Below are 25,152 nucleotides of genomic sequence, written 5' to 3' on the forward strand. Positions count from 1 at the left end.
TTTTTATTCTCACAGGGGATATTCTGCTTCTTCGGGTTCATAACAACAACTAGCTAATTTACTACATCTTACATTCATTTATTATACTTGTTTTAAGCAAAGATTCTGTTTTCTTAGAAAGTAAACTGAGGCATAAATACTAAATTATTGATTACAGTTTATGTTATAGTTGAGAATTCTCTTCAGAAACAAATAAAAAAATCTTAGAATGGATCATTTTCCATCTAATATGATTTTAATAGAGAACATTTAGAATATCACATAACAAAAATATGAATATTGTTGTTATATTGGAACATAGTTCCCTGGTATCTTGCATGGAAGGAAAATTATGAATTCCAATTTTAAACTACCATTAAAAATTATTGGATGCAATTTGAACATTTCAGGTGGTCCATCTGTAAGCCTTAACACTAGTTAATTGGATGGCTCACCTCCTGTTCCAAGGTACTCACTGTACATGGTATATTTTATAACACTTTAAAGCAAATCATTGTTGGTAATATGCTACAGCCTGCTTATGCCCATCACATATCTTTTCATTGCCCTTTATGCTGCCTATAACTGTAATTCTAAAATTCATGATTCATTGCCAGATATAATCCCTGGAAGAATACATTAAATCTCCATGATTTTTAGGTATGCTCAATGTAGTTTATTAACTACATCTACTCATGGATGTTGCCACTCATCTGTAGTTTTAATAAGCTGTCTGAGACTTAAAGTGGTTAAATATTTTGTCCAAAGTCACTCACTTGTCAAAGGCAGAATTTGAACTGATTTTTTCCTGACTTCAATCCTGAGCTCTAAAACATTCTCTTTCATTTTCCTTGTAAAGAATATTGGTATTATAAAGGTGAACTTTTGTGGCATCAAGCAGTTTGATATCAATGAAATAATAACACAGATTCTTGAAATTAATCCAATCTCTTCCTTGTATTAAATTATGTTCTTACTTTATTGCCCAACTGCTGCAACTGTCTTAGATTTCTGTTGTGATTAATATATTCAGGGCATTAACTACCTGCATGTCACAAAATGTACAATATGATTTCCCCCCTCAACTTTGTTTTTATAGCATGCATTCCTGAGTAAATTTCTTTTGATTATATAAAAATACCATTTAAAACTTTTATAACCTTTTAGGAGTATGATGCAATTCACCTAATGTCACCTAATGTCACTGTACAACATTGTAGAATCTCCTCCTCTGTTAATAGAAAATTTTACTTTTTTTCTTTTAAGCTTGTACTACTGTAGCACATGTTCTGGGGATAAAATTTGAAATTTCCATTTGCACTGGTAGGTTGGCAGCTCCTTTTTTTTCTTAGAGTCAAGAGGTAGTTTTTTTTTAATATTATGACTAAAATGTTTCCCCATCAAGTATCAATTATTATCAATTAGTTAGCCAGATTTCATTAGATTTTATTTAGGGATATTTTCTAAGTTATTACAGTAAGAATACTTAGTATAAAACTCCCATCCTTCCCATCCCTTCCCTCCTCCTCCCCAAATCTAGGACACTCTTTCCCATAATTACACAAGTCAAGCAATTGCTCATGTACAAACAATAACTAATAGTTCCTAGTTATTAGATGACTTTTGTCCTTATGGAGAGAACCAATGAAGTTCTTTTAAGGCTGTTAGAGCTTTTGGCTGACATCCTTGTTGAGGTATAAAGCTGCCATTCCTTTGTATATCTAATTTGTCTTTAGCTCCTGATGTAGAACCTTCCTTAAGCCACTGTGTTTCTTGTGACATTGCCAAGACAGCCATGGAGAGACCAGAATCTTTTGATCTTTCAAAATTTACAGATCCTTCTTTTGTTTAAAGTAAGAAGAAGAAGGTTCTTCACTCAAATCCCAAGAAATTCCTTTTTCTCAATTTGGCTGGAATTATTATTACAACTGAGTACACTCATTATCTAATGTTCTAATTATGAACTGGATACCTAGTTCATATAAGTGTCCCAGAAATGACTGTCTCCTAAACCAAGAAAATACATTTACTAAACATCATTCTATTTCATTCACTTTATTTCACATCTTAGATTGAACTAAAATAAAAAATGTTTTGCACCTTTAATTAGTTGGTTCCTTCAATTAATGTCTTTTCACATGATAAAAGCCTAAAATAGCTTATTAGGCAATTAATTTGGGGTGGGTGTGATCAATTGTTTTGATTGACCTTTTCAATAGAACCACAGGATTAAGAGCTAAAAGGGACTTTAGAATTCTTAGGGTAATACTTTTGTTGCTAGAAAGGATTTTAGAAAGCATTTACTACAACTTCATTTTTACAGATGAGAAACTGAAATGCACAGAACTTGTCTAAATGCATAGAGGCATTAAATAGCAGAACTAGATTTAAAACCCAGGCCTTCTGATTCTGCTGAGAAAACTCAGATGACATAGAATTAGAGCTTTTAAGGGACTTCTGAAGTCAGCTGATCTATCTCCCTGCTTCCATTGTACATATTAAAAATAAAAATAAACTATCAAGCCTGGAGAGTTGAAGCAATTTGTCCAGGGGAATATAGTTTGTTGAAGATCATCTTTAAAATAAGATGACAAATTATTTCTCCAATGTCACACTGATAGCATTTATAAAATTCGGGATTTAAATATGAATATTCTAAATCCAAATAAAGGTCAGCCTTCCCAAAGCATAATTATTCATGGATATGAATATTCAAAAACCTCTGGAAAACAATTTTTGTTTTATTTAATGGCTAATCTAATGTTACAATTAATTAATTACTAATGATCTTTCCATTTGCATATATTGTAAATCTTCACATATGCATGGGAGTGCATGGGAGCTAGAAAAGTGACTTTAAAATTGTATTTTGCTCATTCAAGTCTTTGCTTTCCCTTCTCTTTCTTTCTTTTCTTCTTCCTTTCTTTCCTCGGCTTTCTCCCTTCACTCTTTCCTTTTCTCTTTGAACCAATTCTGATGAGAGTTAGGTTCAATTTTCTTCTGTATTTTTTGTGCTTCTTTTATTGAGCTGCTAATTCTCTTTTCATAATTGTCTTGCTTAACTCTAATTTCTTTTCCCAACTTTTCCTCTTTCACTCTTCTCTCTTTTTAAAAAATCTTTTGGGATTTTTTTTTTTTTTTTTTGATTGGGATTGTGAAAAATTCATTTTTTTCCCTCTGAGGCTTGGATTTTAATTTTTTTTTTTCATATTGCCATCTTCTAAGTTTGTGTCTTGATCTTCCCTATCATTACCTTTTTTATCAATATTTATTTGTTCTTGTTTGTTCATTTTTCTAACCTATTTCTTGACTTTGAAATCTACATTAAATATATTAAAATCAGTCTCTCTCTCTCTTCTAGGGTTGGAGACACAATTCCTTTCTGTGTGTGATCTATGTTGGCATATGGGTAATAGAAGTGCCAAAAAACACCTGTTTCTGTGCTCAGTGACAGTTCTTCCTAACCAGTTTTCCAATTCCCTTACCATCTCTGGGATGAGAACGCTTGAAATTGCTGCTGATATTGTGGCAGCCTCAAAAGCTCACTGATGGTACTATCACTACTGATGTTCTACGGTGCCCCCAATTTGTTGCCTCAAATCTTTTCTTCTGCCTTCCTAGTTTGTGGATAATTTATGTTGGATAAATTATTAAATTTATCTTGGATACCTTTCTAACTGTGACCTTTTGTTGTCTTTTGACACTTCAAAATTAACTTTGTGACATTATTTTAAAGTTGTTTGGATAGTAATATTAGGAGAATTTGCCATCTTGGCTCTGCCTACATGATAAATTTTTAAAATTAATCTACATCATTAACAAATTTCTAGGATTTTCTTAAGTGTAAACAAACCACAAATAAGCAAACAAGCTCTGTTGTATTTGTGTATTTGCTTATTTCTGAGGTATAAATCCTCTGAAATTTTAACTACTACCTCTCTACTCATGAAGCAATTGAAGTTGGTTTTAACACATCTCTGAATCAGTGAGTTAAAATTCTATCAATTGAGAAAATATAAAAATTTGTTAAATGTAGAGTTGTCACAATAATTATGTTATGATAAAAAGGGATTTGCAAAACAAAAACATACTATGCTAAGTAATGAGAATACAAAGACAAAAATCCAAATAATTTCTGTTTTAAAGGAGCTTTTGGACTAATGGAAAACAATATTTGCTCCTAAGTAGAAACAAAGCATTTGCAAAATAAATTTAGGTGGTAGATGAGAATTTGGATATCATAAAATCCTGGAAGGTATCGGGAAAGGTCATAAACAAAGCCTGACCTATATTAAGTATACTGTAATATTGGCTTATCTGCTGGTAAGAATATTTTCCCCTACTATTGAAACAACAATAGGAATACTAATAATAATTAATCTAATACTAATAATACACATTTTCAGAACATCAACAGTTGAACATTTTGCCCTCAGACTAAGGTAACTCATGTTGAAACTAAAAGCCTAATGAAGTATGGACTGTTTTGATTTTCTTTAAGAATAAATATTTTATTCTTAAACTGAGTTAGAAATTGGATAATTGAAATCTTTGCTCATTGTCTCAAAGTGTTTCTAAAATATTCAATTTATTTCTATTGAAATCATTGTGTCTGCTGTATTTCTTATTTAACTATTTATATAATAAAATAATAACTTTAAGTGAAACCTGCTTCAAAAGCTTTATTTTTTAAATTTTTTAAAGTCTCTGTCCTAAGTCTGATTTGGAAGAAACATTGGAGACCATCTTGTCCAACTTTCATTTTACAGATGGGAACATAGAAATCTAAAGAGGGGAAGAAGAGGGGGAAAAGGAGAGGGAAAAAGAAGGAATAATTCTAAGGACTTTTTAAAATGAATATTACTTCATTCCATTATCACAGTAACCTTGCAATATGAGTACAGAGAGGTCAATTGCTTTGTTCCCTAGGACTTAGCATAGTGACTGTCACATAATAGACTCCTTTTAATTTTTTTTTTAGGTTATACAAGTACATTTTTTTACATATTTCCATATGAATCATGTTGAAAAATCAGAGTAAAAAGAAAAAATCAAGGTGAAAATACTATGTGTTGATCCACATTCAGTCTCCATATTTATCTTTTTTAGAGACAGATGGCGTTTTCCATCCAAAGTTTATCAAAATTGCTTTGGATCACTAAATTGCTGAGAAGAGCCAATGTTATCATAGTTGATCATCACACAATCTTGCTGTTGTTCTGTATAATATTTTCCAGTTGCTGCTTGCTTTCCTCAGTATCAGTTCATGTAAATGTTTCTAGGCTTTTCTAAAATTAGCCTGTTCATCATTTAAAAAATAGAACAATAATATTCCATTACTTACATATACCATAATTTATTGAGCCATTCCCGAATTAATGGGCATCTACTCATTTTCCCATTCTTTGTCACAAGAAAAAAAGCTGTAACAAACATTTTTGTGCATATGGATCCTTTTCCCTCTTTATATAATAGACTCCCAATAAATGCTTGTTGACCAACTTAAGGCCAAATATATTGCAGTCTAACACAGTGAATAGATATTCATCCTAAGCCAGTTAGATTTCAATTTAAGTCTCTTTATGACACATATTGATTATTTAACCCTGGGCAAGTAATCTAACTTTTCAGGGTTGTGTAGGACTTCCTAAAACTATTTGCAATTAAGTTTGCAATCTGCATTGATTGAAAAAATTTCTTTATCTGGAACTTCCTTATGACAATTAAATCTCAAGTTTAGTTTCTAACTCTACATAGACATTTAATGCTATTTCTAGATTTAGAACTCAAGATTTTTAAATTCTCATTCTAGTTCTTTTGTCAAGCATCTCATGGCTTGCACAGCATATTCAAATCAGAATATGTAAATCCTGGTTCTCAAAAGTGTGTATGAGGAAAATATTAATATTCTTTCATGTTTTCAAAAGATAAAACATCATTTCATACTGATTTATGCTTCTTATAAATTAACATTTAGATTGCATTTAATGAGGAAAAACTGTGTTCAAAAACACTGTGTTCAAAAATACATTCTTTCCAAAAATTAGTCTCAAAACACATGCAGCTTTGGGGGTTTAGAAATTTTTAAATAAATTGTATTGGCAATGCAAGTCATGATAATAATATGCTTAATTCCATATATTTTTGCCACTAGTTTTTTTCCCCCCATGTCATATGGGTAAAAGAAGTTTTTCCATGGTCAAAGAATCACAGAATATGGGTTGAAAAACAAACAAAACAACCTCAGGAATCCTCTATTTCTAACAATAATTGAAAAATAATCTTTTTAAAAAGGATTAACAAGTGAGAATCAGGTTGCCTTTTTAAAGACCCCTATTGAGTGGGAAAATTTGTTTCTTGAGGAAGTCCATTTAACTTTTTTTCTTTAAATTGTATTTATTGGGGCACCTAGTTGGTGCAGTGGATAGAGTACCAGTCCTGAAGTCAGGACGACCTGAGTTCAAATTTGGCCTCAGATTAATTTAACACTTCCTGTGTGGCCCTGGACAAGTCACTTAACCTCAACTGCCTCAGCAAATATATATATGTACACACATATTAATACACATGTTGGGAGAGAAAAATCAGAACAAAAGGGAAAAATCATGGGAGAGGAAAAAAAAAACAGAAAAAAGAAGTGAAATTAGCATGTGTTGATTTGCATTCAATCTCCATAATTTTTTTTTGGATGCAGATGGCATTTTCTTCTTTCCAAGGAATTGCCTTGGATCACTGTACTGCTGAGAAGAATCAAGAGTTTCATAGTTGATCATCACACATTCTTACTATTACTCTATATTCTTAGTTCTGCTTGTTTTGCTCAGTGAAACAAGCAAATTTTCATGTTCATCTAAATCCAGGCTTTTTAAAAAAAGCTTGTTCATTATTTTTTAAAGAATGATAATATTCTATTACTTTTATATACTACAACTTATTCAACCATTCCCCAATTAATGGGCATCTACTCACTTTCCAATTCTTTGCCCCACAAAGAGAACTACTACAAACATTTTTCCACATATGGGTCTTTTCCCCTAGTTTATGATTTCCTTGGGATACATACCAACCCAGTAATGGCACTGTCAGATCAAAGGATATGCATGATTTGATAGCCCTTTGGTCATAGTTCCAAATTGCTCTCCAGATGCAATGTGCAAATGTGCTCATTTCACAACTACATCAATAATGTATTAGTTTCCCAGTTTACCCCCATTCCCTCCAATATTTATCATTCTCTTTTCCTGTTATCATAGACAATCTGAGAGGTATGAGGAGGTACCTCAGAGTTGTTTTAATTTACATTTCTCTAATCAATAGTGATTTAGAGCATTTTTTCATATGACTTTAATTTTGTCATCTGAAAATTGTCTGGTCATATCCTTTGACCATTTATCAATTGGGGAATGACTTGTATTCTTATAAATTTGACACATTTCTTTATGTATTTCAGAAATGAGACCTTTATCAGAAACACTGGTTGTAAAAATGTTTTCCTCAATTTTGTACTTTCCTTTCAATCTTGTTTTTGCTGGTTTTGTTTGTGCAAAACCTCTTTAATTTAATGTAATCAAACTTGTCCAATTTGCCTTTTATAATGTTCTCTGTTTCTTCTTTGGTCATAAATTTCTCCTTTCTCCAAAAATCTGGTAAATCCCTTGTTCTCCTAATTTGCTTATGGTATCAGCCTTTATGCCCAAATCATGTACCCATTTTGGTCTTATTTTGGTATGGGGTGTGAGATGTAGGTTTATGCTGAGTTTCTGACATATGATTTTCCAGTTTTCCCACTAATTTTTGTCAAATAGTGAGTTTGTGTCCCAAAAGCAAGAGTTTGGAGTTTATCAAATACTAGATTTCTATAGGTCTTGATTATTGTGTCATGCATATCTAACCTATTCCACTGCTCCATCATTCTATTTCTTGGCCAGTACATAATATTTTTTTTTCCCCCTGAGGCTGGGGTTAAGTGACTTGCCCAGGGTCACACAGCTAGGAAGTGTTAAGTGTCTGAGACTAGATTTGAACTCGGGTCCTCCTGAATTCAAGGCTGGTGCTCTATCCACTGCGCCACCTAGCTGTCCCCCAGTACATAATAATTTTGATGACTACCGTTTTATAATAATAGTTTTGAGTTCCATTTACTTTTTTAACAGCTCAAAATGTTTTGCTTTATATCAAAATGAAATTTGCTAGTCTATAATTTCACCACTTTGGGGGTCAAATAGAATAAGTCTAATCTCTTCTTACATGGGGCAACCCTTTAATTATCTGAAGCTAACTCACATTCCTTTTTAAATCTTATCTTCTAAAAACCAAATATCTCCAGTTTTTTTTTTTTTTCTGAGACAATTGGGGTTAAGTGACTTGCCCAGGGTCATACAGCTAGGAAGTATTAAGTGTCTGAGGGCAGATTTGAACTCAGGTCTTCCTGACTTCAGGACTGGTATTCTATCCACTGCACCACCTAGCTGGTCCTATCCCCAGTTTTCTTGATTTATTAATTTCATATGAAATGGTCTTCATCCTTACAATCTTAGATACTTTCATATGGATATACTTCAACTTGTCAATGTGTTTCCTAAAATGAGCTTCTCCTCCTCCCTTCTAAATATTCCAGATATCTTTCTCTCATGCTATCTGTATTTCTTCTCTTATGCTATTTTATGTATCTCATAATGCTGTTTAAAATCCCATTGATTTTTCTTTAGTTTCCATGTCATGTTCTTGACTTATTGAATTTATTATGCATCCCTCAAACCTGAATGTTTTTGCATGGACTATTGCCTAGCTTTTCCTCTCCTTACATTTAATGGCTCACAATGTCTATATTCAATAGAACACTGGAATTACACTTAGAAAAAAATTAATTCCCTGTCACAAACACTCACTATGTGACTATAGAAAAGTTATTTAAATTGTCTTGCCTAATTTTCTTCTGTAAAATGAGAGAATTGGACTTGACAGATAATAAGTTCCCTTCTTACTCTATACCTGTCTAGTCTTTTCTTAATTTTTTTCTTAGTCAATTAACAATCTTGTATTAAACACTGAGTGACAGAACCTAGATTTAATAACTGATAATATAAAGAAAAACAACTACAACAACAAGAAAAATGATTCCTTCTCTTAATGAGCTTTCATTCTTTTAGAAGAAAGTAATCATCTCCAGTTGATAAACAGTCAAAGGATATGAACAGACAATTTTCAGGTGATGAAATTAAGGCTATAAATAGTAATATGAATAAATGTTCTAAATCACTACTGATTAGAGAAATAGAAATTGAAACAACTCTTAGGTACCATCTCACACGTCTCAGTGGCTAAGATGACAGGAAAAGGGAGTGATAAATATTGGAGGGAATGTAGGAAAACTAGGATATTAATACATTGTTGGTGAAGTTGTGAAATGATCTAAACATTCTGGAGAGCAATTTGGAACTATGCTCAAAAAGTTATTTGTATCCCAAGAAAATTATAAAAGAGGGAAAAGAACCCATATGTCTGAAAATGTGTGAAGCATGTTTTTTTGTGTTAGCAAAACAAAACAAAACAAAACAAAAAAAAAAAAAAAAGGAAAATGAGTAGATGTGCATCAATTGAAAAATGGTTGAATCAGTCGTGGTATATGAAGGTATTGGATTATTATTGCTTTATAAAAAATATGAAGAAGCTGATTTTAGAAAGGTTTGGAAAGATTTATATGAACATGTAAATTTACATGTTTTGTTGAGTTAAACAAGCAGAACGAATAACACATTGTTCATACCAACAAGAATGTGCAAAGATCAGCTATGGAAGATTCTTCCCAGTGGTGCAGTGATCCAAGGCAATTCTAGTAAACTTTGGATAGAAAATGCCATCTGGGGGCAGCTAGGTGGAGCAGTGGATAAGGTATCAGCTCTGAAGTCAGGAGGACCTGAGTTCAAATCAGGTCTTAGACACTTAATATGCCCTAGTGTGACCATGGGCAAGTCACAACCCCAATTGCCTCGGTTAAAAAAAAAAAATGACAGCTGCTGAAAAAGAACTATTGAGATTGAATGTAAATCAATACATTGGTATGTTCAATTTTTATCTGTTTTTTCTTTTTTTTTTTCTGTTATGAGTTTTCCATTTTGTTTTGATTTTTCTCTCCAAACATGATTCATAAAGAAATATGTATTTGAAAAATTAATATACTTGTAAGAAAAATAAAATAAAATACACGCCCCTAAAAGAAGAAAGTAATCAATATATAAATGTGATAGACTTTGAGAGAAATGTACATCTTTATACTTATAACTGATTTTACTTAGGAACAATAGTATATTTATAACCAACAATTACTTCTGTTTCTTTAAAATATTGGAAAGAAGAAGGAAATTTCTAAATATTTCTCAAGTTTAAGCAGTGCCCTTCTTCTGTGGTGATGTTGGCAGAAATGGAGAAATGGTAAAAATCACTGGTTTATGCTACCAGTAACATTGTATTAACTGTTGGTATGTGTAACAGTAGAATTAAGCTCTTTTTCCAATGACCAAGGATTCAATATGTTGCTAAGGAAATAAATCATATTAATAATGACATTTGTGTAATATATAAAACTAAAAAGCATAAGGAAGCCATAACTAAATGGAAGGATCTCTTACTGGTCCACTTTGGAAGGAAATCAAAGTAGTTGGCACAACTCCTGCCATGTGGATAATATCATGCATGGAGCAGCTACATGGAGTAGTACATTGAGTACTGGATCATGAGTCAAGAAGACCTGAAAGCCTCTGATAATTACTAGCTGTGGGATTCTGGGAAAATGATATAAAGCAGTGATAATAACAGCACTTACTTCTCAGAGTTTTTGTGAGGGTCAAGTGACCTATTATTTTAATGGTTTAATTTCAGCAAATAATTATATAACTGAATCTCTCTCTCTCTCTTTCTCTCTCTCTCTCTCTCTCTCTCTCTCTCTCTCTCTCTCTCTCTCTCTCTCAAAAACAAATAACTGGTATATATAAAGTGCTTTTAAGGTTTTTAATTTCATTTACACATATTCTCCTGTATTCTCCCAAGTAGATTCTGTCACAGAGCAGCTAGGTGGTGTAGTGGATAGAGATTGAGTTTTGGAACCATGAAGATTCATATTAATGAGTTCAATTGCATCCTCAGAAGCTTACTAGCTGTGTGACCCTGTGCAAGTCACTTCACCCTGTTTGCCTCAGTTTCCTCATCTGTAAAAATGAACTGGAGAAGGAAATAGTAAAATCACTCTAATATCTTTGCCAAGAAAACCCCAAATGAGATCATCAAGAGTTTAGGTGATTTGTCTTTTTTTTCCTTTTCCAATTCATTTTGTAGATGATAAAACTGAGGCAATCTGGATTCAGTGACTTGTCCAGGTTTGCAAAGCTTGTAAGTGAAACAAAGCAAAACTTGACTCCAGACCTGGCACTCTATCTGCTCTACTAGCTGCCCTACTTTATTTTTCAATACATTTATCACTGTCTACCTTTAAGTTCCATTTTTCCAATTAAAATCAATATATATCAAGGATAATGTGCTGTAATTTAGAATATCTTTGAGAATTCTTAGTGGAAATCTTCTTTCTACTCTACAATTGATATTCATACCTTATTAAGTTAGATAATGTAGTATGCTAAAAGGGATGAACTTGGTGTTAGATGACAAGGTTCTTTCATTTATTCCTTGTGTAACTCTGAGTAAGCCTTATGACCTCCTGTGCCTTACTTTTCTCATCTATTAAATGAGGAGGTTGACCTTATGGTCTCTAAGGTCCCTACCTTATAATGCTATGGCTTTATCCATGATGTTCATCATGAGCACTGTAGAACATGTTAGACAAGAGGGTTAGGAAATGATATTTTTTATTTTTGCACAGATGATGGAACTAACCCAATAATCTAATGCATAGAATAATGTCTGACTTGTATTGAGTTCTATGTAACTATGTATGCTTATTGAATTAATGAATATATTTAATTCATCTCACTTCCATTTAGCTACATCTTTTAAAGTATTTTCTGGTTTCATGTTATGAAGAATGTCAATAAGGATATTTCCCGTAGTAGATATCTACATTGGCTAAAAACAAAGCAAAATAAAACAAAACAAAGCTGCAAATCACTTATTTTTATCTTAGTGTTAATAAAATCTATTTTCCTCTTATTAATGAAAAAATTGTGATCCTATGAGTGTATATTGAAGAAGATCATGAAAAGAAAGATAAGAAATGAACCATGGTGTAAAATGCTAAGTTACAAGTCAAAATAAAATAAATTGAAGTGAAAAATATATTGATTTTTTTTAAAGAATGTAGAAGAATCATAAGTGTGGAATAGTAATTGAAAAGAGAATAAATCTTGGGTAATTAAGTAAAAAATGAAGGGACATGGAGGAATATAAGAGAAAAAGTTAAGATACTATATTATGCAAAGATAAAAGAATGGATGCACGGATATATGAGAGCTAGCATGTAATTAGGAAGGTGTGGCCCATAGCATCACTTTGGTTGGATTATTTTAAATAAAGTTACCTATAAATGTTAGAAATAAACACAGAATTGCACAGAGAAGCAAACTTTAAAAACAGTTGATGATAATTATAAATTAGAAAATATTTTCATTCTTCTAGTCTTAAAAATTAAATACATTGATAGTCATGGTGAAGTAGGAAGAAGGAAAAAAAGAAAAATTACTACGATATGTTTTTAGGATTCATGTAAAATCTGAAAGCATGGGTTATTCTTTATAAACTTAGAATTTCAAAATTCAGTAGAAAACATAATTGAGAGAAAAAATACACAAAGATTTGTATTTTAACACATAGATTCTGTTGTGTCAAATAACTGAATGCAATGGGATGTATCATCATCTATATATGAATATGTTTTAATTACAAAAGTTTTTAAAAGTACAATAAATCACCATCTATTATAATATCAATCTACCTTTAAGAAAGACTCCAAAGTGCTCCAAAGACGGAGGCAAATATGATATGGAGGAAATATATAGTAATATAATACTTATTATGGGTACTATGAGATAATCTATGCACCATATGTAGACATGGAAATAATTGGGCATATTTTTAAAAGTTGGTCTTTGTTAAGGAATATATTAGTTACACGTTCATTTCCAACTTCAAATAGGTTAGAAGTTTTTGAATATGATAGTTAATTGAATAGAGTATTCCAGAGTTCATTCACAAGCTAGATTTAGAAAAATTGCTAGAACCAGGTGCCATATACTTCAGAGTTTTGAAATAATTGAAGGGTGAAATTGTGAAACTATTGGCTTCAACACAAAACCTGTCATTACAAATGGCCACTCTGCCAGGGAATTGAACGATTGCCAAAATCCTCCCATCTGGAAATATAATTTCAGAGAGACTTTTAAAAACTGTAAATCAAAAAGCTTTTCTTAAATACTTGGAAAAATAATAGAATCTATAAAATCAGGGATTCTAACAGTTAAACAAATGTTACTAAAAGAAGAAAAAAAAATTAGTTTTCGCAGGTATTTTTTTTTCCAGATATGAGCTCAATGATTATATGTGTTGTGTTAACTTTTAAATGAGTCCAATATGAGAATCTGGATGAATATTTAGATTTCAAAGAATATTTGAATAGACTTCCCACCAAAGGTTTATTTTTTAATATTTGTTTGAGTAACCATTACATTAAAGGGAATTTTGTCACAAACAGACAATGAATAGGTTTACAAAGAGGAAACAAGAAGTAAAAATGAATCAATGTTTCTCCAGATGAACAAAATACACATAGAGTCTCAAACTGGTAACAAAACCCAGATTTTTATTTTCACTTATTATTTATTATCATTATTCAGTTATTATTTATTTCAGTTTTATATATTTCCTGATTTCAAAATATCTTCCTTTTAATCTCAAGTATATTTTTTCTTTTATTTTATGTTCATTAAGAATTACATTTCCTCTTCTGTTAATCAAATATAATTTTTTTTCAGTATTGCTTCAGGATCATCTAAGAAATTGCAATATATTTTATCATTTCTCTAAAATTATTTCAAATACTTACTTTTTGTTACTGTGATTTGTTGTTGGTTCATCCATAATTTAGCATGTTATTTCATCTGAATTTAATTCTGCATCAGAGTGTAAATTCCTTGTTAATTCATTGTATTTGTGTCCCCAGAACCTAGAAATATATCTTAAGGCATAGTGTGATGATTAATAAATGTTAGCTTTTTTGATTATTCATATTGTCTTTATTGTTTACTCATTGCATTATGGTTTATTGATGTTGGCTTTATATTTAGGATTTTTTACATTCAGTTATAATTTATTCTTTTTTATTTTTATTTATTTTACTTTTTTGGCAAATATACTGTTATATATATATATATATATACATATATTCTTGAAAATTCCAAATAGAAAATGCCATTATTTTCAAATCTATTCTTCCAACAGTATTAGTTCTCTATTTCATTTTTTAAAATCAGTATATTTTATATATGCTAGTGCATGTATAGAAAATGTCAGATTTTATTCTCTTATTCATTATTTCATTTTTTTTTTTCATTTAAATGAAGAACTTCATCCAATCACATTTAGGGTTAAGATTAGTAAAATTCTTTAGTTTTCTACTAATTTTAGTAGAATTTCTACTAATTTTTAGTTTCTAATCATGAAAAGAGAGTAGATAATGCTATGTTGTATATAATGATAACATCTAATTGTTAAAGGGCAGCTTTATGTGGTTTAGTGGAGAGAGTACTAGGCCGGGATTCAAGAAGACTGAGTTTAAATGAAGTCTTAGATATTTATTAGCTGTTTGATCCTGGGAAAGTCACTTCTCCCTGTTTATGTCAGTTCCTCATTTGAAAAAGGATCTGGAGAAGGAAATACCATACCACTTCAGTACCTCTGCCAAGAAAACTCCAAATGAAGAGTCAGGTACAATTGAAAAACGAATGAACCAATTCAAATATTGTGTAGGTACTATATATTAATGTTAACATAAGCATGAAAATTATGACTGACTCAAAGAACAATGCATGCTTTCCAAGTGGGGGTAAACACATTATAACATATTATGACTGATGAAATTGTACCTAATAATTACTATAAGGAATAACGTCTAATAAATGTAAGATTAGGATGAGAGATGAATTGGCATTATAGACAAAATGAAGCATACCATAAAGTCAGTGGGCTTCACTTCTTGTCATGATTTTTTTTTAAGGAAATGAAACTTCAGAATATTGGATAGATTTTCTGGTAAAATTTATAGAAAAACTGGTGATTGGACAGGGATAAAAACCCACAAAGATGATTAAAGCACAAATGGTTTAATTTCTTCACTATAGTAAAGAATAACCACATTGACATATAAGATTTATTGAAATATGAAATAATAAACACATCTTGTAATATTACAATAAAGGTGCAAAGAGAGTAACTTGCTTTTTCACAATTACTTAGTTAAATTACTGATGGGGAATTTTTATCCATAGGCTATATTTGTATATATATGTATGTAAACATATATTTAGCTCAATGCCAATAGATGGCAAAACAAAAGTCACTACAAAAGTTGTGTAAATAGTGTCATCTGAGAAATACATGACTGGAAAAAATAAGGTGGGCTTTCCATGTAGCAGTTGTGAGAATGGCTGATAGATCATCAGTGTGTTCCATTAGTCCTTATTCAAAAGGAAGACACAAACAATATTCATACAGGATGAATAAATGTGAATTTAAAAATGATCTACATCATTTGAGGAAGTATTTACAGCCACAAAAATCACAGACTCAACAAAGGAGTTTAGTTTAAACATGAACTTGACCTGGTTTATGCATCTCTGGACTGGCTCACTCACTCTTTTCTTTATGCATCTTAGCAGCTTAGGATTCCCAGAAGCAATAGCCATTATTGCAACTTAGTTTTTCAGGCCTTGGGATAACCTTTTTAGGTGAACCTAATTATTATAACTTTATAAAAGAGTTATGATAGGATAAAGAGAAATCATTAAGGAAGAATTAACATGCATTGGTGAGAGTAAGCTTATCCCTTATAGTTATAGTTGTTTATTTCCTATCACTGTGTTTCTCATTATTCAATTCAGCTAAGATGAATTCCACTTACCTTTTGAAACAGTAATAGAAGGCAATGAATTATAATAAAATTTCTTATTGGTACCTTGGAAACCTAGGATACACTTTCACCAATGCATATGGTATCTATTGGAAAGAGAATGTGAAAGCTTATGGCAAAAACAAAGCAGACATCTGTGAACAAAGATATGTGTACATAAAAATATGTGTACATATCTAGGGCAGTTCACTATTTTGCACTTTGATTTCTATTGTTTACTCAGGAATAGCCTGTAAAACAATGTACTTTTGGACAGGCTCTTTTTGCATTCTAATTCTATGGGGTCATTTCTCTGATTGGATACACTCATCAGATTTGTTTTACTCTGAGTTGCTGATGTAGTGTTACATTTTTTTCAGCAAAAGCAGAAACCTTAAGCCTGAAACCTGCAGTTTTTCTAGGTCTGTTTCCTTGCTTGAGCTCTAAGGCATTTCCACCTCTTATATAATAGGTCGCAGTACAAGGAAAAGTAGTCTGTACTCCTTTCGGGGGTCAGTTTTTGTAAGCAGCTTCTGTCAGTACAAGCTCTGAGGTCTAAGAAATCTCTCTAGATATAGTGAGATGTAATCTGAGCTCTTTTTTGGCCCCTAAAGAATTATGCTTCTTCAAAACACTCTCTTTTCAGTGATACAATTCTCATAGAAATAATTTAAATCTACATTTCCCTTCATTATGTCCTAAGTAGCAAATTAAAATTTTGCAATCACCAAAATATTCTAGAACCCATGATTTTACAACTTTCAATTGCAAAACCCTCATGTCAGTCATATGAACATTACATGATTGGTAGTAGGACACTTTAGATATCTTTAACTTGAAAAATTATTTTTTAATAATTATTATTTTAATGGTACTACTAATTCACAATTTCTTTCCTAACTGCCTCTTGGTAGCAAATTGCCCATTTATGAATTAGTAGTTTATGAATAAAGTTATTGTTACTGGCCAATACAGGATATAGAACAGAGTGGTGTTTTGGGACAAGGATGAAAGGGGTTTGAAAAACTTAAAAAGAATATATTTTAATACTTAAATCCTTATTGTCTATGCAGAATTACCTTAAAAATTATTTGTGTTTGCTAAATTCCAAAATTTCTTTCTTTGAAATATTGTAATCATAATCTATTCACAAAGAGATGCCCTTTTATGAAAGTAAATTTAAAACTGTGCTGAACTGGTGAAATATACAACATTAAAATAGTGGAAATGGCTAGCTTCTAAATTAAAAAGATTTGGGCTACTTAGTTGTTATTTTTCTTGCCCCAGAAATAAGGGGTGAGCCTAAAGGACTCCTTTAAATTCTTTTAAAAATGTCACTATTTGATATTAACATGTTGACCTTTTACATAGTATATATCCCATTTCTCCCCAAATCTTTTTTTAAAAAGTTATCCTTCCTCTGTTTTACATGAAGGAGATTAGATATATTTAGAGATTAAATTTAATTACATTAAAATTTAATTAGAGATTAAGTTTGGAAAGATCAAGAGAGAAGATCACATGAGTGTGGATGTATAGTTAATATTAGGTTTTGTAGTTTGTTAGTCTAGCATTGATGCCTCTGATGAGCACTGACTATGTGACTCTGGTAGATAGTTTCATCTCTAAAGTGTCCAATATTATTCTCTAAGGCTCTTAGAAAGTAGATGCCAAAGTGGAGGAACTTTCTATATCACCAGGGTCTTCTATACCAATTAAATTCCCTGCCCTTAACTCCCACAAACATACATTCAAATTAATCAAAGCAATTAACTATAAGGATAATTTTCTATTGTGTATGTTTGCTTCCTCATATTATTACTGCCTTATGTGATCACTTCATTTTGGTTGGTACTTTTAATCATATAGACTTAGCTTTTGCTTGTAAATTTTATAGAAATCATTGTAACATTATTGTTAATGTAATTTCTGAAGTAAATGTGTTCCTTGTTTTATGAGGATTGTACTGTTCTAGCTCCTCTCTTTCAAGAATAGCAATCTTTCTGTATATTTTTGCATATATTTTGATTTTTTCCTGCTGTTTGGAAACTTTTGACCTCTGATTCTCTGGGATCATTGCGGAAAGAATTGTTTAAATCTCTCATCTGCTAAGGGTAGATGTTCCAAGAAAAAGAAAACATATACAAGTTGTAAGAAAAATAAATTCACAATCAGTGTTTTTTTGACACACTTATGAAAAATTCCTCAAGGGCACATTTAGGTGCACTACATTGAAGAAAATATTCTGTTGAGAGACGGATATGATTTCATAAGGGACTTACTTTAGTATGTTAACTTGAATAAAATTCATTCTAATTGGAAAAACACCCAGTAAATTTTATATATATACATTAAGTGTATATGTGCTAGGTAAATAATGACCAGTCACAACCAAGAATTCTAAAAATATCTATAAAAATGTACATAAGTTTTTTCTCTTTTTTCTACTAAGATACAAAACAAGCCTGTGGCCTTCAGAGATACTCAGGATAAAACATATATTAGAGTCACATTAGGAAAGTTTATGCTATTGGAGCTGTATTGATAAGATAAAGAATCATAGATCTAGAGGAGGAAGTCTGTGTTTTTGATGAAGTCATGAGGATTTGGGTTCATTGATATCTCTAATCAATATCAGTCAATCAACCTCTTATTGCCACCAAAGACATTCAAAGCTGTTGCTATAGACTAGAAGTCATTTTGCATCAATGAAAGGATATTTCCAATAGCTGGCATCCACCATATTGATGAAATCATAAGTTCAATAACTCCAATATGAGAGAGAGAGAGAGAGAGAAAGAGAGAGAGAGAGAGAGAGAGAGAGAGAGAGAGAGAGAGAGAGAGAGAGAGAGAGAGAGAGAGAGAGAGAGAACGAGAGAGAGAGAGAGAGGACAAGGAGGAAGGGAGGGAGGGAAATAGAGGGAGATGGGGAGGGAGAAAGAGAGAAAGAAAGAGGCAGGGAGAGAATGAAACTCCCTCAATCTAAAAAATTACAAAGATATTTTAAAATATTACATAAAGAGATAATGTGTGAAGTTTTAAAATATATATTTGAGATACAATGAACCATATCTCTTAAGAGGATTCAACATACTTTGTAGAACAAAATTGGAAGGAGAAGTGAAGGACAAAGGGAATGAATGAAGTAATCCTTATCAAGTGCTCAAGCAAACATTGAAGAGATGATTCCTGCAGATTTTCTTCAAGAAAACAGGCTAGTGAAAAATGGGCAAAAAGAAGAGTGAGAATGAAATTTGTTGAAGCAGGGAGAGATTTAAATTTTTATTTATTTTTAATGGTTTTTAATTTGATTTTCAGACTAGCTAAGTCTTTAAGAATTAATCATTACAATATTAGTATTACTATGTACAATTATCTATAATGTAGAATTATCTGTTCATTTTACTTAGTATCAATCATATAAGTTTTTCCAGGTTTTTCTGAAATCGTCTCCTTTGTCCTTTATAGAACCAGAGCATTGTATCATAATTATATAATACAGCTTGTTCTCCAAGTCTCTAATTTGAAGGCTTCTTCTCAATGTCCAATTTTTTTTGCCACCATGAAAAAATCTGTTATAAATATTTTTGCACATATTGGACCTTTCCCTTATTAATTTTTGATCTCTTTGTGATAAAAATCTACTAGTATATTGCTGAGTCAAAGGATATGCATTAATAGATTTTTTGTGCTTAGTTTAAATTGTTCAAATGGTTAGACCATTTCAAAATTCCACATTACATCAGTGTACCTATTATTCCACATCCTCTCCAATATTTTCTTTTTCTATCATCTTAGACAATCTGATAGATTTCTCAGAAATTTTTGAATTTGCATTTCTCTAGTTATTAGTGAGAGTAGCTAAGTGGCACAGTAGATAAAGTGCTAAATCTAAAGTCAAGAAGATTCATCTCCATAAATTCAAATCTGGAATCAGACACTTATTGATGAGGTTTAGATTTTGGGGTTCCCTTTGGTAGGGAACCAAATGATGAGGTCTAGATTTTGGGAACCAAAATGAGATTAGGGTTTCTGATGATCAGGGAGTTAAAAGATACCAAATGGAGAGGTTTGGCACCCCCTTGGGAGTCAGTGCAAGAGTAGGGAGTTTTGGGGAACCCCCTTCTGGCAGGGCAGACATTCTCTGTAAAGGAATTTATAAACCTGAAAACCTAGATTGATAAAAGAGGTTTGTTATAGGGATTAGGAAGTAAAGTTAGAAATACTGACAGAGAGGCATAAAGTCTTGTTAGGGAAATAGGTGAGGATAAAGAGAGGATAACATTGGAAAAGAATATTATTCCAGTGGATTGAGGCTTCCTTGGCATAGAATGGCATAGCCTAGCATGGTATAGCATAGTATGTTTAGAATCTCTGCAAGGAAAGGATTTTAGATTAGCTCTTTTATAATAGGAGTTTTGGCTATAAACTGAAGGAGGCTAGTGGGTGGAGTCCCAATTTGGCTCATCTAAGAGCTGGAATTTGAATGGAATTGAATGAGTTTCTTTAATTGAATAAGGTTGGAATTCTTTTAGCTCAGAAATGAATCAACCCCACCTAGATAACAGAATGAAGCTGTTTGTCTTCTTATCTTCTGGCTTGGTCCCTCACTGAGGCAGAGTTGAAGATTTTCTCCTTCAAGGAGTTTTAGATTTTTGGGTCCCTTCTTCACTTATAGGCCATATGACCCTATAAGTAATTCTGCCTCATTTTTCTCATCTCTTAATTGAGAAGAAAATAACAAACCACACCAGTGTCTTTTCCAGAAAAATCACATATGGATTCATAAAGATTCAGTCATTTTTTAGATCATTTTCTCCATATACCTGTAGATGATTTGATTTCTTCCTCTGGAAAATGACTATTTGTACCCTTGGAACATTTATAAATTGAGTAATGGCTCTTATTATTAAAATTTTGAATCAGTGCCCAAGATAGTTGAGAAGTGAGGCTATAATTTTGGTTGCATTAGTTTTGTTTATTCAAAACTTTTTTTTTTTTTTTTTTTTTTTTTTAACTTCATATAATCAGTTCACAGTTCTGGCCAGTTCTCTTTATTTTTTTAAAGAATTATTTTCTGAATTATTTTCTTCAGTATTGTTTTGTCTTTTTTTTTTTTTTTTAATCAAACTGTTTATTTTCTTTTCATAACTTTCTTTTTTATTTTTGAAGCTTTTTTTTTTTCAAAACAGATATATGGATAATTTTTCAACACTGTTCCTTGCCTAGCCTTATGTGCCATATTTTCCCCTCCGTTCCCCCATCCCTTCCCCTAGATGGCAAGCAATCCAATATATATTATGCATGTTAAAATATATGTTAAATCCAATATTTTCATAACTTTTTTATGTCATCCTTATCTTTATTCACATTTTTCTTCTACCACTTATCTCTTGCTTTAGTTTTTTCAATTTTTTTATTGAGCTTGCATCTAATTTGAATTTTTTCAATTTATAAGTACATTTTTATTATTTCCCAAGAAATTTGAATTTATATATCTATAGAAATCTTTTCTAAATTAGCTCCATTATAGAAAAGATTTTTTAGAAGTTAAGAAGCTTCCCTTAGAAATTGCTTTATGTCATACATATTTTAAGCTTTACTGTGTTCAGATAAAAAAAAAAAAAAAGTCTTCCTTAGGGAAAGGGATCTGTATGTGCCAAAATGTTTGTGGCAGCTCTTTTTGTTGTAGCTAGAAACTGGAAGTTGAATGGATGCCCATCAATTGGAGAATGGTTGGGTAAATTATGGTATATGAAGGTTATGGAATATTATTGTTCTGTAAGAAATGACCAGCAGGAGGAATACAGAGAGGCTTGGAGAGACTTACATCAACTGATGCTGAGTGAAATGAATAGAACCAGAAGATCGCTGTACACTTCAATACTGTATGATGATGTATTATGATAGAAGTGGATATCTTCAACATAAAGAAGATCCAACTCACTTCCAGTTGATCAATGATGGACAGAAATAACTACACCCAGAGAAGGAACACTGGGAAGTGAATGTAAATTGTTAGCACTACTGTCTATCTACCCAGGTTACTTATACCTTTGGATCTAATACTTAATGTGCAACAAGAAAATTGGATTTACACACATATATGGTATCTAGGTTTTATTTTAACACATGTGAAATGTATGGGATTGCCTGTCATGGGGGGGGGAGGGAGAAGAGAGAGGGGGGGATAATTTGGAAAAATGAATACAAGGGATAATATAAAAAAAAATTACTCATGCATATATACTGTGAAAAAATTCTAAATAAATAAAAAAAAGTCTTCCTTTTGAAATTACTCTGATTTTTAATATATTTTACATTTACCTGCTTTTGTATATTTTATATTCATCATAGAATGTGAGCTCCCTTAAGGCAGGGTCTCTTAATTTTTTTTTTTTTCTTTTGGTCTTTGTATCCCCAGAGTTTATAATAGTGCTTATTCTGCATATTGAAATATTCCCAATTTGAATTTTTCTAAATGTTTTGCTGGTATGTGTTTTGTGTTTTGATTCCCTTTTATTTTGTTTTGTTTTGGGTAGTACTGAGCTAAATTTAAGAATATAAACAGCTGGTTTCAGAAGCTATTCTAGGAGTGCAAATTTTCATTATTGGCAATGTGATGTAATCTGAGGAGAGGTGCCATCAATACTCTCCTGATATTTGCTTTGTTCTTTCTCAAAGAAAAGTTCCTACTACCTTTTAACCACCAGTATTAGTATTCTTCTCCCTTCCCCCTGAAAAAAAATGCAGCCCAGAAAGGCATTAAGGGGAGTGGGGCTGTCAATTAATCTCCAATCCCTGCACCCAGTGCTAATACAATAATCCCCTTCAATTTCTTTCCAACTGTTAACCTTTATTGTCTCTGGGTGGAAAATCCTTGAAAATGCTGCTGTTTCTGTCACAAAACACTTCTCAAGCCCATTTCTAGTACTGTAAATTGCCTGTGCTCTTCCTCCACTTTCCAAACCTGATGTCACAGACTTCCTGCAGTCTCTTAAGTGGTTTGAGATTCCAGAATTTGATTTCATGCATTATTTTAAAATAATTTGGAAGGAAATGTTGTTGTGTCTTCTCACCATTTTAATTTCACCCCAAGGAAATTTTAGTTGGAAAAGAAAGGATGAGGAGTTTTGAACAAATTACTTATATGAGAAAAGTAAAAGAAGAAAGAAAAAATGGGAAGAAACAGCTAACTAAAGTAGAAATAATTTAAATGAAAACCCCATATTAAAAAAAAAACACAATAAATGGAGTGTGGAAATGTTAAGGACCATGCCTAGGTGAAGTGGCAGATCAATTTTCCCAAGAGCCTTCACAACTGTAAGTCATAACACTTGAAGGAGTTGCAAAGACGCCTTTACTAACACAGATGTTCCTTGTACATTGGGAATGAAATAAATTGGAAGCAAGAGAGAAGAGGAGAGAGGTCAGACAATGCAATTGCCTCTCAGTAGATAGATCAGAGAACAGCAACTGCCTCTCAGTCTCCTTGTATCATCGTCATCGTCATCATCATCATCATCCTCTCACATGAAGAAGATCCATTCTAGAGATCTGAATTAGATCTCCAGCAGCCACTGGCATGTAGCTCCTCTATCACAACATGAAAACATGAGAAGTATGGGAAGTCTACCAAAATAGGACTGTGTTGAAGTAGTATAAGACAAATTAATTGTAGGATTAAAGTATTAATTTTTAAAAAATCTGCTAAATAGAAGTATAGACAAAAATAAACTTCTCATTTTATTTAATTATGAATGACATTGAAAATAAATAAAATGGAATAAAGGGTTAAAATGGATGAGAAGCAGAGCTCCATATTCTGATACATACAAGAAACAAACTTAAAAAGTAATCATTAAAAACAAAGGTGAATTAAAAATACAGTGACTGAAATCATCTTATGATGTTAGACAGATCACAATTTGTTTTAAATTTTATTTTTTAGGATATATAGGATTCTTACATATACTCTATGTGAGTCATGTTGGGAAAGAAAAATCAGAACAGGAAAAACTATAAGAAAGAAAAAAAAATAGTGAAAGCAGTATGCTTCAATCTGCATATAGTCTCCATAGATCTCCATCTGGATGTGCATAGCATTTTACAACCAAAGTTTAATGGAATTGCCTTGGATCACTGCATTGCTGAGAAGGCCTAAGTCCATCATAGTTGATTACTACACAGTTTTGTTGTTTCTGTGTATACTATTTTTCTGGTTCTGCTTACCTCACTCTGCATTAGTTCATGTAAGTCCTTTCCAAGTTCCATGTAAGTTCCATACAATATTTTATTAGAAAGATCACAATGTTAATAGAGATAATAAAAAATTCATTATTTTCAAAGCACTATAGACATGAATCAATTATTTATATATATATATATATATATATATATATATATATATATATATATATATATATATATATATATATATATATATATATTAGAAACAATAATTATTATGAATGGCAATCATAATGACAAGGTGACCTTCCAAAATTTCAGGAATCCAGCTAAAGTGGTCCTCAAAGAAAAAATATCTGTTTACTCATACAATTGAATAATGGATAATTAAATAAGAAACTTCATATTTTGTAAAATCAACAAATACATCCAAAATGAGCACAAAAGAAGGACTTACTTTTTTAAAGTAGAGGAGAAAATACCTTAGAAACAAACAAATAAAACAAAATTTAAAAAAATCTGAAATCTGAAATCAAATCTATGGAATTTTTTAAGTGCTTCTACTTGCTTCACTGAATAAAACCTCTCCAGGCCTTTGTGAAGCATTCTTGCTGATTATTTCTTATACAACAAAAAATATTTCATTACATTATTATACCATAACTTATTCAGCCATTCCCCAACTGATTGACATCCATTTAAGTTCCTTGCCACTACAAAAAGGGCTGCTATAAACATTTTCGCACATGTGAGTCCTTTCTCCTTCTATATAAGCCCACTGCAGGCAGCAGGCGGCCTCTTTAACGTGGCGCTCTTCACCCTGGCTCCCTAGCCTGGGTGGCCAAGCCAAGATGGATAGCCAAAAGAGGTAAGGG

Source organism: Sminthopsis crassicaudata, chromosome 5, assembly GCF_048593235.1.
Source record: "Sminthopsis crassicaudata isolate SCR6 chromosome 5, ASM4859323v1, whole genome shotgun sequence".
Lineage (NCBI taxonomy): Eukaryota > Metazoa > Chordata > Mammalia > Dasyuromorphia > Dasyuridae > Sminthopsis > Sminthopsis crassicaudata.